The sequence below is a fragment of the Lepus europaeus genome, chromosome 20, assembly GCF_033115175.1.
Source record: "Lepus europaeus isolate LE1 chromosome 20, mLepTim1.pri, whole genome shotgun sequence".
Taxonomy (NCBI): Eukaryota; Metazoa; Chordata; class Mammalia; order Lagomorpha; family Leporidae; genus Lepus; species Lepus europaeus.
In genome coordinates, this window is record NC_084846.1 from 35,204,771 (window position 1) to 35,224,504 (window position 19,734).

A 19,734-nucleotide genomic window follows, 5' to 3' on the forward strand; every position below is an offset into this window, starting at 1 on the left:
GAGAGCAGGAAGACTCAGAGATGCACCTGAAAGTTCAGAGGGTGCATGTGATGTCCTCTGTCTGCTCTGTAATACCTTCCCCCAACCCATTCCACTGGCCTCTCTCTCTCACCCCTGCAATTTCCCATTATCCCAGTGGCACCAGCACCTCCAGATTTTCTACCAGATTAAAGTACCCCCAAAGATCTCCCAGTGGCCATTCATCGCAGCAGTGCAGGGAATTAGGCCACGGGTGTGCTGATAGATCTCTTCACCTCCTACGTCAAAGCTGATTTCAATCCTCCAAGGCTGATGCGCTGTAGACTGACGGAGCAGAGCAGTCCCACCTCCCCTCTGCTCCATCTCTCACAAACCACCCTGGACTCCAGGTGAGATGAAGTTACAGCAGCTTGCAAAATACTGATCCAGAGTCCATACTGATACTAAAATGTAGAAAAGAAGGGAGGGAGAGAGATAGGTTTTACTAGAGTTAAACATCATCTAATGAATTTAGAAGGAATGCTAGGGTTCAAAGTGAACATTAATTCAGGCAAGAATCCACAAGTGGCCCAAGAGCCTTCTTTGCCTAAGTCTTTTGGGTAAAGGATATTTAAAGTCTCAAAGTATCTCCTCACAGGTGACTTAATTCCCAAAGATAAAAGGGCACCTTTGCAGAAGACAAATTGGAAAAGATAAAGTTAACCAAATGATCACACAACCCAACATTACCAATTATAGAAAAAACATCAACCCTCCGCCTCCTTATTGCTGCATTGAGAAGGAGCCAGCATCACTTATGCAGCAGCCCTGTCAAGGTGGACAACCCGAGTCACAGGCAATGATCGTTCAAACCCCAGCTAAGAATGCTCTGCACCACAAAACGCATGACCTGCTTGTTTCAAAATACCAATGTCAAGAAACACCAAAAAAGGCTAAAAAAAAGTTTTAGATTTAAGAAAACCAAGTAATGGGTGCTTCTGGAATGGAGCCTGGATCAAGAAGAAAGATCGTTATAATCAACATCACTGGGAGATTTGATGAAATCTGAATATGGACTGTATATTAGATAATAGTATTATGTCAATATTGAGTTTCCTGATTATGGTAATTGCACTATAAGAAAATGATCTTGTTCTGAAGAAATGCAAGCTAACGCTGCAAAGTCACGGTAGCTACAACTTGGGGTCAGAAGATGCAGAAAATAAAAATAGATGGACAGAGAGCTAGGTGGTAGATCTAAAACAAATGCAGCCATATAAATGATGATTCTAGGTAGAAGACAGAGAATTGTTGATCCTCTTAGTCTTACAATTTTTCTAGGGTTTCTTTATTGTCAAAATATCTTCTGAAAAACAAATGGAAGAGCAAGCATTTGGCATAATGGTTAAGATGCCATTGGGAATCTCCACATCCCATATGGGAACGCTTAGGTTTGAGTCCTGGCTCAACTCCAGATCCCAGGTTCCTGCTGATGCACACCCTGGGAGGCAGCAAGTGATGGGTCAAGCATTTGAGTCCCTGACACTCACCTGGAAATCCTGACTCCTCGCTTTGGCCTTGCCAAGTCCAGGCTGTTACAGGCATTTGGGGAGTGAACCAACGGAAAAAGGGGCTCTCTCACTGCCGCCCTCTTTCTAATAAATAAATAACAAAGTTTTAAAATAAAAAAATGAAAAAGCACATCTTAAATGCAGGTAGATGCAAGGTGACTTGCATACTGCAGCCAGAATGTTTCCCTAAGAAATGCCACAATGAAGGAAATGTAGGCCTCATTTGGGCAGACATATTAAAATATTCAAGGATAACAATAATAGCAGAACACTGCACAACCACATAATTATACAATTATATTTCAGCTCCCCTTCACACATGCTTTTCGTTTTTCATTTTTTAATTTTTGAGATAACATATTTTCAATTTACATTATATTCACAGCTTAATGCTCCACTAAATAAAGAGTTCAACAAATAAAAAGCTAAAAAGCCATAGTTCAGCAGGAAAACAGGTGGGGGCTATAAACAATAATCCAATGAAAGATGTCAGATTCACTTATATCCTAAGATCAAGCATAGCATCTGTTCTTATCAGTTTAACACACACTTTTTCTTATTCAAAATCTGGGCTATTTTAAAGAATGAGAATGAAGCTCAAAGCCAAGCTTACAATTTCGGATCCCTAGACCAAGACTGCTCTTTGATTCCCATCTTCCTGTTTCTGAATGTGCACAAAGTGAATGACTTACACTCCCAGGCCATTGGCGACAAGTGCTTGAGCCTCCGTACCTGGCCAGAGCTGTCTCCTCTTAGAAATGAGGACAAGCATGTTGGCAGCTCTTGGGCAAACAACAGTGCTTGCCCAACAGAGGTGATTCCAGGGTCAGAGGAAATTCATCCTAGCAAGTTCACTCCCAGCTACATTTCACAGAAACCAAGCAATGGGGAGCCACAGCCAGGCTACAGTTACATGGGTGTCTAGGTAATGACCATGAGCTGTGACTACATCTATAAGTAATGTTTTAAAAAATCTGGTCTCTATTCCAACATTTTTGTACCTACCATGATCCAGAGTGGCCTGTTGCATGGTTATACCAAGGCCACACAACACGTTCACTGATTCATACAAGGACCAAGGGGACAGGGCATGTGCTGGTCTATTTCATTCCCTGTAGTTCTTTTTTTTTTTTTTAATTTTTTTTTTTTTTTGACAGGCAGAGTGGACAGTGAGAGAGAGACAGAGAGAAAGGTCTTCCTTTTTTGCCGTTGGTTCACCCTCCAATGGCCGCCGCGGTAGCGCGCTGCGGCCGGCGCACCGCGCTGTTCCGATGGCAGGAGCCAGGTGCTTATCCTGGTCTCCCATGGGGTGCAGGGCCCAAGCACTTGGGCCATCCTCCACTGCACTCCCTGGCCACAGCAGAGAGCTGGCCTGGAAGAGGGGCAACCGGGACAGGATCGGTGCCCTGACCGGGACTAGAACCCGGTGTGCCGGCGCCGCAAGGCGGAGGATTAGCCTGTTGAGCCACGGCGCCGGCCCATTCCCTGTAGTTCTGATGCCCAGCACGGTATGTGGCTGCAGAGGATGCACTGAGCACAGGACTGGGAAGAGAGCCTTTGTTACCAGATTCTAAGTTAGAAATGGCTCCTTTTTCACCAGCAAGGTCAGAACCTTTCCCTAGTGCCTGGGGGCCCTACTGCATAGGACAGGAACCAATCACAGGGCACAGTTGTAAAGGGGTTCACTTCATTTTTGTTTAGGGTATCTTCATTTCACTGCAAAAAAATGTAAAACATTCATTCATCATGGCAAATTTGTAAGAGGTGACATATGGTGTTTCTGAGATATTTCCCAGGGAAGGGTCCCCTATCTGTATACCAATCTGTCTCGTTACCTCCTGCACCATCAGGACTAGCCAAAGCCCCAGACAGAAGAAGGAGGATATAACAAAGGAAGATGGACAGTGAGGGATCCAACTTCCCTGGCTGGGGTTTTATAGGGATAAGGACAGAGGGAAAGACTGTGTGTCCCCCTCTGGAGGGATATCTGCTCACACCCTGCGGGTTTCACATCCAAGTCAACTCAGTGGCCCAGAGTTGAGGAAAGGGGAATGGGGTTAAGCTTTTCCTTAGGTTCTGTACGGTCTAGGCAGGCCCCAGAGGTGTCCACAAGCTTTGAAGCCAAACTTCAGAAGTTACCTGGAGCTGTGATGGGGTAAGTTAGCCAGTGAGACTGACATGGGGCAAAGTAGCTAAGGGCTAAAGGCTGGACCATCTAAGAATCATAATGTGCCTTTCTGTGGGTTCCAAAGCACTGTAGTGGGGAGAGGGCCAAGGGAGTGCCTATCACTCCTAACACCAGAGGACCCCTTCCTCAGAAGCCATGGGAGTTACACAAACCCAAAGACCACCTTGGAAGGGTAGGGGAAGCCAAGGGACATCTGAACAAGGGAGTATTTTACTTAAAGAAATGCAATCATCATCACCCCAAGATAGAAGAAGGCACTACCCAAACAGCAAGTCATATTTGGCTTTTAATCTAGGGCTCTCCTCTCTGGTTCCCAGAAAATGGGAGCCCTGAAGGAAGATCAGCTCAAATAAAAGGCTGCACTTTCTCATCCATTCTTGGCGTAATGAGAGAGTTCTGACCCCATTCCACAGGCATCTTCATATTGTGATGTCAATCTATAAAATATGTTTTTTGGGAACTCCCCTTTCCCTACAGATCGATAAGGGAAAGAAAAAAAAAAAAACTCTAGTAAAGGAAATAAAAAAAATTGTAGCAAGATGGGGTAGGCAGTGTGGTGCTGTCGGTTCAGCTGTGACTTGGGATCTCCACATCCCATATGGGAACGCCTGGTGTGAGTCCTGCCTGCTCCACTTCTGATCCAGCTCCCTGCTGAGGCACATCCTGGGAGGCAGCAGGTGATACCTCAAGTATTGGGGTCTCTGCCTGCGTGACTCAGCCCCAGATGTTGCAGGCATTTGGGGAATAAATCAGTGAATAGAAGATCTCTCTATCTCTCTCTCTCTCTATCTCTCTCTCTCTTTCTCTCTCTCCTTCAAATAAGTAAAAGAGTAAATAAATCAGCTTTATTTTAATGTAGCAGAGGACTCTGATGAGGGTAGCTACGGGCTAGCAGGCTTCCACCGATCATGCCTCTATTTGAGGTGCCTGAAGACCGCAGTGCATTTCCAGTAGCATTATTGCCGTTGCCCTCTCTCCCCACCAGGAATCCAGTGGATACCTGGGATGCACTGAATTTACAATTCCAGCCCCGAGAATTACATGGCCTTTCTCATAGCACTTCATCACTTAATCACCAAATGCACTTTGAGCATCCCTGACGTATCTGACAACCCAAGGAGCACACAGAAATAGCTGCTTTTCCCACCAGCAAGGTCAAAACCCTTCCATAGTGCCATATGTAGGAACTCACATGTATCTGCTACTCACAAAAATTAGTACTAATGTGAAACACAGACAAGGATGATATGGGACACGCTTTGTGGAGGGAACTGAGACGTGTCCAGAGAGTCCACAAGTAGGAGGACCAGCAACCCAGCTACAGAGGTACCCAGGGTCCCCAAGGCCTTGGGCTTCACCCCTGTTCTCCCCATCAACCTCCACATCGCTGCTGCTCCAGCCCCTATTGCTTCTAAGTGCTGCTTTGCACACTAAGCACTCTGTTAAAAGTCTCTTCCTGTGAGTTAGGGTTATGTACAACAATGGTCTTGTGAATGAAACGAGACAGGAGAAACACATTCACCATGCTCCCTGCTCTGACTCCTGGGAGTTGTTTTGTCCAAGCTGATCACAAGTCTTTAGGCTTCCTTCCCTTCTTTAGAGAGGGTTTTCAGAGACTCCCTGCACACGTCCAGGCTGTGGGTAGCACGGGGCAGAGGTTCCTTTGCTCATTAGGAAGCCTAGGGAAGTTTACCCACTCTGCACTCTGGCAGGAAACTGTTGATGGAGGCTCCAGAAGGTGTGTCCCAGCCCTCCTTTCCCACTGGACAGCACCGAATCTGCCCCACTCTTTCCTGAGTGGTTAATCTAGGATGTTTAACTCACACTTTGTAAAATGTGTTGCTAAGAGTTGTGATCTAGGCATATGCTGAGGGTAGATGACGCCTCAAGTGAGCTCCAGTCCTGGGGGTGGAAGGTTGGATGCCCCATCTGCCCAATGCAAGTGTGCTCAGGCTTGAAGGAGGACGTACTCCCCTGGGGAAGTTAGCCTTGGGACAGGCCCACTGGCTGGAAAGAAGAGGATTTCCAGAAGTGAACCTTCTGTCTGGAGCTCAATATTTTTGTGTATTTCCCTAGGGTGATGAATGTAGTCATACACTGAGTATAATTTAAAATTCTTCCATCTTTCATTGTAATAATTTCATTGACTCCAATGCCTCTGCAAAATTTCTTGTAGGCAACAAAAGTGTGAGCTGTTTCATGTTTGCTCTAACACTAAGGATGATGGGGAAAGGCAATGCCCGATAGAAAATATAAAATCCAATATGGAAATACGGGCTCAAGATTTCTACGCCAGGGAGCCAGCACCGTGGCTCACTTGGTTAATCCTCCGCCTACAGCGCTGGCATCCCATCTGGGCTCCGGGTTCTAGTCTCACCTGCTCCTCTTCCAGTCCAGCTCTCTGCTGTGGCCTCGGAAGGCAGTGGAGGATGGCCCAAGTGCTTGGGCCCCTGCACCCACATGGAGACCAGGAAGAGGTACCTGGTTCCTGGCTTCGGATCAGCATAGCTCCAGCTGTAGCGGCCATTTGGGGAGTGAACCAACGGAAGGTAGACCTTTCTCTCTGTCTCCCTCATTGTCTGTAACTCTACCTGTCAAATAATTAAATAAAAATCTTAAAAAAAAAAAGATTTCTAGGCCAGGAGCACTGGAGCTATGCCCAAGGTACCAAGCTACTGTGGTGAGACAGGAGAGGACAATGGCTGGGAGACTATATTAAGCTGGGTCCTCTAAGAATCCCATACAAAGACAGGAATAGACACATGAGAAATTAATTAGGAGGAAATCTATAAGAAAAAGTGGGTAAGAAGCTAGGGGAGACTGAGAAAACCAGGATGCAAATCTGACTCCCAGTTAAGGAGAGACGGAAGCAAGGAAGGTTGGGCAGAAGCATCTAAAGAAAAGGAAAAAGCAGTTGTAAATAAAGTTCAGCAAGGTCATCGGGAAATCCTCAAACTAAAGTCACCATCTGCAGAGTCCTGTGTCTCCCAAAACAGCTGACCTTAGGACCCCTGCCATGCTCAGTCACGTCCAAAGAGAACTCGGGATGTACAGCATTGGCCATCATGGGGTCCAGTATCCCCACTCAGCAGTCAGGGCCATGGATCAACCACAGTCCCCGTGGTCAGACATGTGAGAGGGCACATTCTAATGACTGTCACAGAAGCAAATACCCCTCAAAATGCCAGTGAAAGAACCAAGGAGCCCTCAAAAGGAACAATGTCTACTGGATTCATGTACACTGTCAATTTCTAACACTGGAAAATCTCTTTCCAAAAACTTACAAAGGGAGATCTAAACCTTTCTCTACAGAAAGACAAAGTTGCACTAGAAAACCCTCTGAGCTTTGAAAACATCATAATCCATTCTTTCATTTTTCCCCTTGGAAACTTGAGGAAGATCCTACTGACCGGATTAGTGCAGGATAGAGGGAAAAACCACCAGGAGGCAACAGCAAGTCAGAGGAGAAGGTGTCCTTAGAAGTTCTCAGTGGGTGACCGACACATGATGACAGAGAAATCTGTGGGACCAGACTTCCCATGAGCTAAGTGGGAATTTTAACCCATGACTCATCCCAGGGTGGGGTCCAAAGCCACAGGGGACGTGACCCCAGGCCATGTCATATCATCAGCCAGATTGCACATTTCCTGAAAATAATCAAGTCAGAAACTGACTTCTTGGCAGCAGCCCCTAGTGGAAAAATGACTGCCAAAAGCCCAAATGAGGACGTATTCAATGATTTAATTCTGCATGAAAAAACGCAATCCATTAAATGGAATCTGACAAGGCCTTAATCTCATCTGTAGCTGAGGGTGTTGGCTCAATGTGGCTCTGCTCTCTGGAACATATTCTTAGCAAGCTATGTATAGAATCTAGAAAGCCTTTGCCAAGGCCCAAATAAGTCCGTTCTAAGTGGGAAGAGAAGCACATCAAGCCCTTGGTAGTTCTCTAGGGAGTGAGTGTTATCCTTCCAAATAAAAATGATCAAACCTGGCAACTCAACCTATGTTGGCAGTGCCATCATTCAAGGTAAATAGCCCAGTGCCCAGTGCACTGAGTGACTTCAAAATTCCCGTTGCTGCTCAAGGAGGGCAGAATTTCCACTAGTATCCAGCCCCAGTCATGCAGTGGCCACGGGGCTCATGTCCCTGGGCTGGCCTCACGGCACAGCCCAGTCAAAAAGACAGCACTGACAGGTGGAGAGTCACTCCACTCCAAACAGGGCTTTGCAAACTGACAGAGAGGGAATTAGAGGCTGTCACCTTTGCTACCCCCACAAATTCTAACAGCAGTTCCCAACGCCAGTGTTGTTATTTTACTGTTTCCATGTGAAAAATGAGGAAACTGGGAATCCAAACATGACTCAAATCCTGCAGTCTAGAAAAATGTTTGCAAATTCAACCTCGGATTCCAAAGCCCTTGTCTCACCATTCAGAAGATGCTGCTTGTTAGAAACGCAGATTCACAGGTTGCACCTACTGAAACAGGATCTGCATTTAACAGGATTCTCCCCCAACCAAGGAATCCATTTAGACATAAAGTGGGAAGAGCAGTGCCTTAAAGGGCTTCTATCCAAAAGAGGTGGGTGAATTGAAAACACAAGTCTAGACTACAAAAAAGACTTAGCGCCACAGATGAGGGCCAGTGTTATTGGATATACATCAAACTATATATCCAAAGTGCACACCCAAATTAGTACAGCAAATCACACAACCTAATGTGTACACCAGAGGCAGGGGAAAGAAAAAGCTCTCGGCCTGTTCTCTTAGGTCCTCCCGCGACAGGTGCACAGATTCCTTACGACACTTGTCTATCTTCCTTAGCCCCAGGCTCAATTTATTCTCTTTTCTTTTTTGGAAAAACCTGGACAGAGCAACAGGTTCAAAGGCACAGAACATGAGGAACCAGGAAAAGAAGTACCGAGTGTGAGTTAGTTCCCAGGCATGGAAGCCTTTGCGTTGTGTTACAGTCTCCTCTCTCTTCCCTTGAAAAGTCTCCAGTTTTGAAGGCAGACTTTTCATGCCAGAAGCTTAGTGGAATTCCAGGGCCCACAGTGTCTGCTCCTGGAGCCACAAAACCCAAGTCTGGGCCTGTTTGCTCTGGCTACAGGCTCCCAGGGCTGTTGAGCAGAAATTCCAAATCCAAACTTCCCGAGCAGATGCCACCTTCTGGACAGTGTGCTCTTCCCTTTCACGTCTGTTATGCTCTTTAAATCCTGCCAGCAATCCTGGGGAGTGGAACTCTCTATCCTCACTTAAAAGAGTTAAAAACAGAGGCTCTATTAGGTAAGCAGTCTGCCCAAATTAACATAATATAATAGTTTTAGGTTCAAAGGATGTTAAATATCACCCTGGCCAGTGGTTCTCTGACTGGTCCCTGCACCAATAGCATAAGCATCACCTAAAACGTATTAGAAATGCACATTTCAGGGCTTTGCTGGGCCTGGCTGTGAGCCCAACAATTGGTTTAACAAGTCCAGTTGACTGCAATGCACACTTGAGTTTGAACTATCAGAACCACTCTTCTAGTCCAACCTCAGTTGTGAGAGTCAAGAAACCAAATTTTGCCACAAAAAAATAAGTATGTATGGTATTGGCTATGTTCCTTAACTTAACTGAATCCTTTTACAATGCACACATATGAGAGTACTTTGAAAAGTTTATGAAAAATGGAATTAAAATATGTTTATTTTGGTGCAAAAAATTTTGAAATTCATGCATAGTTTTTTTCATAATATACATTTGCCATGAATTTGTTGATGATCCTTCACATATCAAAACATCACATTGTATGTTGCAAATCTGTATAATTTTTATTTGTCAATTATAACTTCATAAAGCTGGCTAGAGGGAGAAAAAGAAAACAGAGGTTTAAAGAGATGAAGCAATTATTTGCCAGTAGTCAGAAAACTGGAGCTAAAACCCAGGAAAGCCACTGTCAGAAGTTGGGTTTTCCTCTCTGTGTAGCTTAGCTCCTTTCATGAAGAGTGAGAACCCTCAGGACAACCATGCACTAAACTCTGTTACTTTCCAGCAACATTGGCTGGACTTGAACCTGGATGGGAAGGAGGAGACTGTCCCTTCAAACCCCTGAGCTCTATGGAACTTTCTGCTCCAAGACAGAGCACTTGCCTCATCACCAGCACCCAGCAAAGCAAGGGATGACTGGGAGGAGTGTTGGGGGCCACATTCAGAATTGAGAGGTCATCACACACACACACACACACACACCTCAACTGTCAACTTACACGGCTTGGAGAAGAAACGTGGTGCCTCTCATTTTCCGAAACCTGTATTTCCATGTGTGTATCAAGTTGTCACTTTCATGGGCAGGCCTTTAAGTCACTGTGTGAGATGCCCACCTTCTACATTTGAGCACCAAGCCAGGCCATTCCACTTCCCATCCAGCTTCCTGCTGGTGCCACCCTGGGAAGCAGCAGATGTTGGCTCAAGTATTCATGTCCCTGCCACCCACACAGGAGACCCAGACTGAGTTCCAGGCTCCCAATTCTGGCCCGGTCCTGCCCTGGCTCTTGTGGGTCCCTGGGAAGTGAGCCAGAGGATGGAAGATCTCTCCCTATCTGTCTCACTGTGGGTCTCAGCCCCTCAAATAAAATGAAAACAAGAATTTTGATTCCGTCAGCAATATGCTCCAGCATTATTGGTCACTGACATAGACTGGCAGTGCTGGCCACCAGTGACATCCCAGGGTGTTTGCAGGACCAGCTTAAGGATGGCAGCCTGGTTAGAAGAGGAGGCCCAGGAACATGTCTTGAAGCTGTAGTTCAAACACAACCATACTTGTTTAATACGAGCTTATAGGTTATATACTTCTTTTGGGTGAGATCCCAAGAGCTGATAGAGATTAGGTAGGACCTAAAGTCCACGTAAGTTACCCCTTGCAGCTGTCCTTGGTAACCACTAATGTACAAGCAATGTGAGTTTGAATTGAAATTCAATCAGAATCACAGGTTACTCCGCTTCTTGTCTGCTACAGCATCATTGCATTGCCAGGGCCATGCCTGCCAATGTCAGAATAGCTGTCATTGTTTTTGTCCTAACAGAGAGCCTGGAAGACAATAAAATATATAAATTCTCTAAATTTTTTTAAGAAACATACCATTTATAAATTTATAAATGCTTCCTACCACCTTTGGAAATGGAAGTAGAATTTAACTGTAGAGGAGACTGTACCCTCTGCTCTAGAAATGACTACTTGAATAAATTATTATGCAAATATTAGAGTGGAGTAGCTTGTATATATTTACCCCTACCTACTAGAAAATGCCTAGAAATGACTTCTGGGAAAAGTGGACTAAGCATCTGACTCCTCCATTCCATGTTCTTTTTCAGATTTATTTATTTATTTATTTGAAAGAGTTACAAGGAATGGGGGAGAAAGAGAGATCTTCCATCCACTGATTCACTCCCTCAGATGGGTCCAACAGCCAGGACTGAGCCAGGCTAAAGTCAGGAATCAAGAGCTTCATCTGGGTCTCTCACATGGGTGGCAAGAGTTCAAACACTTGGGCCATCTTCCACTATTTTTCCCAGGTCATTAGCAGGGAGCTGGATCAGAAGTGGAACAGCTGGGACAAGAACCAGCACCTGTATGGGATGTTGGTGTTGCAGGCAGCAGCTTTTCCCAATATGCCACGGTGCCAACCACAATGCTCCCCACCAATTCCTTTGAGGATCAAAGTTATTAGAATGTGTCTGATGGGGGCGGCATTGTACCACAGTGGGTTAATGCCAGCATCCCATATGGGCACTGGTGTGAGTCCCAGCTGTCCTACTTCTGATCCAGCTCCCAGGTAATGCACCTGAGAAGGCAGCAGAAGGCAGTACAATTATTGGGCCCCTGCTATCCACATGGGAGACCTGGATGGAGTTCCAGGCTCCTCTTGTCTTTGACCTAGCCCAACCATGGCTATTGTGGCCATTTGCCTACTGAACCAAGAGATGAAATAGTTCTCTGTGTGTATGTGTATCTCTCTGTCTCTTTCTCTGTAACTCCTCCTTCTGAATAAATAAATAAAATCTTTAACAACAAAAAAAGAACATGTTTGAGAAAAACTGTGATGGTGCTGAATGAAGCAAAGTGTCAGGAGAGAAGAGACACCCCCAAGAGGTGTCACCAGGAAGAGGGGGTCTCCCTTGGTGATGGGGAAAGAAAGGCAACCCTCTGTGGGGGGCCCCATTTCCATGGCAGGTGACAGGAGGCAGAGCAGGGGAAGGGTTGGCTCAGAAGCCTCTGGCAGTTATCCTGGGGACACTTGGGAACAGTTAGGGAGAAGAATCCCAAGACTGGACTTCCTGGTCATTTGGTACATTAAGTTTATTGATGTTGCCATTTGAGTCTTGTTTGATAATAAGGCCTGATGGCCATATTCATGGGCCCCTCTGAGTATGAACAAGGACAAATAGAAGGGATTAACTGAAACTATCGCTTACTCTGTATCATTCAGCAGTGATGAGCCTACAGTGTTTCTGTAGAGGACAGATGACTCCAACTCACAGGAACCGTGTGCTCCCTTCTCAGCAAACGAGAGTCTCCAAAAATGGGGAGGCATAGGACATTTGCAATCACACACAGAGATTCCCCCAACTGTGTATGTATGTACATGTACATACACACACATGCATGCACACACATGCAGCCGAGTGGCTACAAGGCTCTGTATTTCAGAGTCAGACAGAAATACTCTACCTTTCACCAACAGCAGAGGGAAGTCTGTGCCCTTGGCGAGGGCACTGATCGCCGATGTGCCCCTGTAATTTAAAAACTGTAGAGGTACAACAAAACGCTTCTCTTATCTCACTCCTTGAGTGACATGGGGCAGGGGAGGGGAGAAAAGCAAGGTGAACACACGTGTGATTCGCTCTGTACAATTACTTAAAATCCAGCTGTAGTTCATTCCTTTCTTTGCAAACCAAAAGGCATATAGAACGCAAAGGGTATTATTTTAAGGGTAATCTTGGTTATCCTCTAATTTATTTATTGATAGTAAGCTGTTCCCACACTTGAGTACCTTCTTTGTAATAATTTATACAAAAGAAATCTCACTACCAGTGAGTTACCACAGTTAAGGACAAATGCATAAGAAAATATTAGCCATCTGATGTTCACATTGAAATAAACCACCTTTTTTGGAAGAAATGACAGTTCCAGAATAGCACAGTTGTATTAAAGGTATCGACAAATAAATAACCCATGTCATTGGGTTTCTGGCCTCAATTGCTAAAGGGTTGGCACATTTGTACCTCTGGGCACCTTCCCACTATACCAAGTATTAAAAGTAACCAGAAATAAGTCCTGAGCTTTAAACGTATATATATAAAACCAAATCTCTTTCAGGAACCAGGACACTAACATATGATACAACTAGCAGATCAAATGAAGTTCATGACCACAAAAATATTCTCTCTTAAAGAATGCAGAGAGCAGATGATGATAAAGGTGTTGGACGAGCAAACCAGACATTGTTTTCATGAAAGTTATTCTTCAGATGATGAGCCTGGTTTAGGTGGAAGGAGCAGCTGTGAGAACATTGGATGTGAAGGGATTGACTACAAGAGAAGTTCCAAGGCCAGGACACGCAGACCAGAAAGCCATCCACCAGCCCCTCTCCCCCAACGGCCACGACAGCCAGGTGCAGAGAATCCCAGGCTCACAGGACGTGCAACTCTCTAGTTCAGGAAGTTTCATTTTATTCAAAACCTCACAATACAATTACCAAACACTTTCTAGGAATAAGAAAAGCATTTGCCTGCAATTCTCGTCTCGCCAATGCATCTGTCACATTGTATAAAGAAATCCAAACCCCTATCCATCACTCCCTTTCAAAACTCATCTATAATTCAATCTACACTAAGAACCTTCTCACAATGAAATGGCTTTTACTGAGCGATTACACATATCACCTGGATGCAAAAAAGAGCACATTTTTCAAATATATTCCATGGACTCCAACAGTTGTCTGCATTGTTTATGGGGGGAGAAAAGCAAGGTTTAAATGTTCTACCAGCCTGGTGAAAGTATGAACGTCAGGTGGAAAGAAAAGTGAAAAAAATAAGATGAAAGGAGAGGAAGAAGCAAGGTGGAAAAAAGAATCAGTTTTAATTCTGGTTTATTTCAAAAGGGAGTTGAAAAGACAAGTTCAGGAAAAATCCACCTTTTTACACCATATTCATATCCAGATTGAGTTGTATTTAATAAGAGTGAGAAGGTAAAGGACAGAGTTATAATGAAAATGGAGCAGAAAACAAAGAAGCTTTGGTAGGAAAATACAAGACTAAAAGATGAACCAAACAGAGTGAACAGGCACCTGGCAACCAGCACAAGAAAACTCTCACTTCAATTCAGCTGGCAGCACCCTTCATCGCTGCTAAAGACACAGGGCTGAATGGATTCCCACCCCATGCTTTCTCTCAGTACACTTATCTCCAGGCATCAGCATCCTTTGAAGCGAAAGACTCATCAATCCAATTCACATTGCCAGCACCAGTAAATCCGCAGCATCTAAATGGCAATGGCAATTCATACCAACAGCAACTTAACTCCTGATAGGATCTTCACCACAATCAGGAAAATCAGCCGGAAGTCTAGCAAGCATTGATTCCAACACTTTTTCATAGATTCTAACTGACTCAGTGCAAAGAAGTGAAGTCACTGCCCAGCCACGCTGAGGATCGATCCAGGGATCCATTCGGACCAAAGTGACTCCACAAGCAATAAGGACAAACAACCGCAGCCAGCAAACCTGAAGGATGTCTTCACCAAGGCTTCCGGGCTATCCAGCTGCGGCAATTCATCAGCCAGGATTTCCTCGGGCGGCCGTGGGTCGTGGACGATTGTCGGGCGTGGCTTCTCCTTGGCATTCCCCGTGAGCCCGTCGATGAGGGAGTTCCACAGACAGTTCTGTGACTTGGAGCCTGAGGCACAGGGAAAGAAGAGGTGCAGGTGAATTACTGACTCCCTGTGCTGCCTTCACCAGCTCAGGATGTCAAAAATAGCATGTGGAGGGGCCAGTGCTGTGGCGCAGCGGGTTAAAGCGCTGGCATCCTATATGGGCACTGGTTTGAGACCTGGCTACTCCACTTCCAATCCAGCTCTCTGCTATGGCCTGGGAAAGCAGTAGAAGATGGCCAGTTCCTTAGGCCTCTGCACCCACATGGGAGACCTGGAAGAAGCTCCTGGCTCCTGGCTTCAGATCAGCGCAGCTATGGCCGTTGCAGCCAATTGGGGAGTGAACCATCGGATGGAAGACCCTTCCCTCCCTCCCTCTCTTCCTTTCTCTTTTTCTCTCTCTTCCTCTCCTTCTCTGTGTAACTGTTTCAAATAAATCTTTTAAAATAAATAAATTAATTAAAAACAGCACATAGAAATGTGTTGTATTTCTCATCCTTTTCCCCAACATGAGAAGGCTCTGGGAGATACTGAGCAGGCAACGAGTGGAGGAACCAGGAGTTTTTTAAATTACATGCAGAAAGTAGGCAAATACTCTGAGAACTTTGACTCATAGCTAAGTATTAAGGGTATATCCTATCCCACTGCGGTGGTGATCAGCCCCAGACGCTAAACATGGCCACAGGTATCTACTTAGATGTTTATTCAGCAACTGGAAACATAAAAGCCACAACCATTTTAGAGAACAGTGAGATGTTCAGACACATGTTTCCCCTATGACCTTAGCTTATCTGAGGCCCAAGTTAGAGGACTCCATTCTACAGAGACACCCACCACAAAGAGGGCCCAACCTCCAAGAACTGGGGTTCACCAGCAACAAGTGAATTCTTCTGCAATACCTAGAGCCAAGGAAAACAGTGCTGCGTGTTTGTTGGTTCCTACTCTCCAGACACTTCTAACATACAAATGTTAAAGGCAGCCACTGCGTGAAGATGGCATCACAAAAGTACAGCCTGATCAGCCAGGAGTCAAGGTCAACACCAGCAGGAATGTCACGCTGAGAGTATGCCCCTTGATGGGATGCAGTGAAAATGGTTCTTTAACCTTGGTGGTCCTCCTCCCTAACACCCAGGGTGTTAAGTATGGCCCAGCCTCTGTGAGTTTCATGCTTTAACATCTGACCTATACGCACATACCAGGCACAGCTAGTTCTAGACAAGCTTGGCGTCACGCCTTGGCGTCCTGCCTCCTCATCACTACCCCCAGCTCCTCAGGAGGCATCTTCCAACAGGGATGCACTTTTCAAACACAGACCAAACAATCCAGAGTCCACACACCCAACTACCTCTTTCCCAGGCCTTTCATGTTCCTAGCTGCTATTTACCCACCTTAATCCCGCCAAGGCCAAGTACCAGACAGCCAATTCCAGCAGTCCGCTGGAATTACTCAACCCAGGCATCTTAAGGCTGCTTACCCTGCTTCAGCTGTTCCTTCCCATGGAAATGATAAAAACGGTTCTTGCTCACAGTTCCCCCCTCTCCTTCCACTCACAGATGACCCCAGAACTTCCCCACATGACCTCACGACATGAGGTAGAGGCCCACTCTTAGAAATTACCAGTGTAACAAGTCATCTCCTGACCTGCCAGCCTTCCTATATCTAAATAATGATAAAAACTACTCAAAACACCAGTCTGGTTAGGAGAAAATATCAGCCAGTATCAATGGGGGAATACTCCGCAAAACACCTCATCAATACTATTCCAAACTGGCAAGGTTATTGAAGAGTGGGGAAGTCTTAACTGACTATCCCTGCCAAGGGGAACCTAGGAAGACAAGACAAAGAAATGTAAGATGCCATGCTTGATGGGATCCTGGCCCTCAGAAAAGACATTAGATAAAATCTAGAGCCATGCGAGCAACACATAGACTCTAGTGAACAATAATAGATCAGCATTGGCTATAACCGCTATAAATGTGCCATGCTGCGGTAAGAAGTCCACAACAGAGGGAAACAGGCATGGGGGCTCTTTACATTATCTTACAAACAGGCGCGATGTGGGATCTCTATCTCATAGGAGAGCTCCTTACAGTGTTTTTGCAATATTTCTGTAAATCAAAGACATTCTAAAATTTAAAATTATAAAAATAAAAGTAAACAAACAAAATAAATGCAATAAATAGTGAATAAACTCATAAATAACTGTTATAAGAGACGTCTATGGCAAGTTTTTTTTTTCTTTTTGAAAGCAGAGCCTGCGGGCATCACCATTACCACGTTCAGAGTGCCTTTGGCTTCTGCTGGTTAGGCTCCTCAGATGAAAGGAAGATTTAATCATTGCATCAAAATACTGCCAGGTCACCTAACCGTGCACCCATGAGGCTGCGTCCATCCGAGAGGTGGCTGGCTTTAGCTCTACCCCACCAATGCAGGGGTGGTGCCTTTATCTAATCCACACAAAGGCTCCTTCTGGGGCATAAGGGATATGCATGAAGAAGCAGAGAATGCACTCCATGCACGGGGGGATTTGTCAGGGGACAGAGGTGGGTGCGCAGTTGAATGCCTCCATGGGATCCTGATCAGCCCCCTGCAGCCAATCCCTGAAGAAATCATCCTGGTTTATCCTACTTGAAGGACAGCTCTGCCACAAAGATAAAAAGAACTTCATATCCGAGGGGAGCACCTCACAGGGTGCCCTGAGCACTCACCAAAGCAACCCACGAGTGGGCAGAAAACACTTTTAATGATCATGGTCATCACTGGTTGAACTCTGTAATCAATGCACAATCATTCTTAGGCGTTTAAAATTAACAGAAAAGTGATCTCTGTTAAACATAGGAGTGGGAATAAGAGAGGGAGCAGATATATAGGTTGGCACATGCTCACTCGGACTTACCTCCAATGGTGGAACTAGAAATGTGCCAGGGGATTTCAACTCAATCTTACCAAGGAGGCAGGTACCAATGCCAGCGCACTTGGTAAACTGGTAAGTATAAATACACAACTGATCAAAAAGATAGGGTATGTGTCAAAGAGATTTCACAAATAAGACCAGTGTAAGCAAATAATGAAGGATAGAATTAAAAGGGAGAGAATGATCCTGCGGGGGAAGCAGGACACACAGCAGACTCATAGAATGGCAAACGCCCAAAACAGCACTCCTGCCTCAGAATCAACCCTTGGGACATTCGGATCTGGCTAAAAGGTCCATGAGAGTCTCACAGGCATGGAAAGTCATGACACGGTGGCAAAAAAACAATCTAAATGAAAGATCCTGGTGAACAAGACCCCAGCAGAAGGAACAGGCCATCAAGGAGAGAGAGGCACCTTTCTCTGAAGGGAGGATACGGCCTTGACTAAACAAGTTCAGAGTCGGGGGCTTCCATAGCCTAGACAGCTCACAGCAAGAGTCTCAGGTGATTGCTGATGTCATAAATAAGAGTACCAATTGTTAAATCAACAACGGGAGTCACTGGGTACATGCTCCCCATGTAGGATCTCTGTCCTTAATGTGTTTTACTATGAAACGTAAAAACACTACTAGTCGAACAATACCCTATACCTTGTGCGGTTGTGTGAGTGCAGCCTGTTGAAATCCTTGCTTAGTATATACTAAGTTGATCTTTAGTATATGAAGGTAATTGAAAATGAAACTCGATGAAGGGCGGGATGGGAGAGGGAGTGGGAGAGGGGAGGGCCATGGGAGGGGGGAAGCCACAGCAATACAAAAGTTGCACTTTGTAAATTCACATTTATGAAATAAAAAAATAATAACTATATAACAAACAAAAAAAAGAACTTAATACTTTACCCTTTTAGTGTTTTTTTGTTTTTTGTTGTTTTTTTTTTTTTTTTTTTGACAGGCAGAGTGGACAGTGAGAGAGACAGAGAGAAAGGTCTTCCTTTGCCGTTGGTTCACCCTCCAATGGCCGCCACGGCTGGCGCGCTGTGGCCAGCGCACTGCGCTGATCCGATGGCAGGAGCCAGGTGCTTCTCCTGGTCTCCCATGGGGTGCAGGGCCCAAGCACTTGGGCCATCCTCCACTGCACTCCCTGGCCACAGCAGAGAGCTGGCCTGGAAGAGGGGCAACCGGGACAGAATCCGGTGCCCCGACCAGGACTAGAACCTGGTGTGCCGGCGCCGCTAGGCGGAGGATTAGCCTATTGAGCCGTGGCACCGGCTTCCTTTTAGTATTTTTTATGTTCTACTTAGAATTATTGGTTGAACTCTGTAATTAATACACAATTATTCTTAGGTGTTTAATTAATGCTATAACTAGTACTCAAATAGTATTTTACACTTTGTGTTTCTGTGTGGGTGCAAACTATTGAAATCTTTACTTAATATATGCTAAATTGATCTTCTGTATATAAAGATGATTGAAAATTAATCTTGATGTGAATGGAAGAGGAGAGGGGGTGGGAGAGGGGAGTGTTGTGGGTGGGAGGGAATTTATGGCGAGGGGAAGCTATTGTAATCCATAAGCTGTACTTTGGAAATTTATGTTCATTAAATAAAATTTAAAGAAAAAAAAATTATCATGGTCATGATCAACCCCCTTGGGGTGTCTAAACTGTTTTTGTGTTGAGAGAAAATAAAGCTCAGGAAATAGATGCCTCCATCCCTGAAATACAAGACAGCTTTTTAAAAAAAAATCCTAAACCTGTATCTTAATAAGATCTTGTCCTATTGCCGTAGGGTATGAAGATCTGCTATACGTCAATGATGTCTGGTTGTGGGAAGAAGTCCAAGAGCAGCAGGCTGTTTTCTGACATTCATCAAAGTGAAGGCCTTACGATAGACTCCCCACTCCTGTCTCTTCAATCCTTCAGTTACTCATTTGATAAGAACATAGTGAATTTCTTCAACATGCCGAGTTCCACTCTAAGTATGAACAGATAGCTGAATGAGACTGTTCTCTTGGAAACCGGTCAACCCACAAGCAATCACAGGAAACCAGAAATACAGCAATAAAGAGAAAACAGAGCTACAGGAGTCCAAAGAGGGCCCACCATTCTGCCTCAAGTCCCTGGGGAAAGCTGCCCAGAGAACACGGCATCTGAAGTGGGTCCAAAGTACGAACACGTCTTCAGCAGGTAGAGAGCTGGG

At 45.2% G+C, this 19,734-nt stretch overlaps 1 protein-coding gene across 1 annotated transcript in view; it reads right to left on the reverse strand.

Moving 5' to 3' along the window:
- PDE1C (phosphodiesterase 1C) overlaps positions 1–14,570 on the reverse strand; it is a 398,369-nt gene extending 383,799 nt beyond the window's left edge. The window contains exon 1 of the mRNA XM_062179212.1: positions 14,480–14,570. The gene's annotated coding sequence lies outside the window, so the exon portion shown is untranslated. The remainder of the gene's footprint in view (positions 1–14,479) is intronic.
- Positions 14,571–19,734: the final 5,164 nt, after the last annotated feature.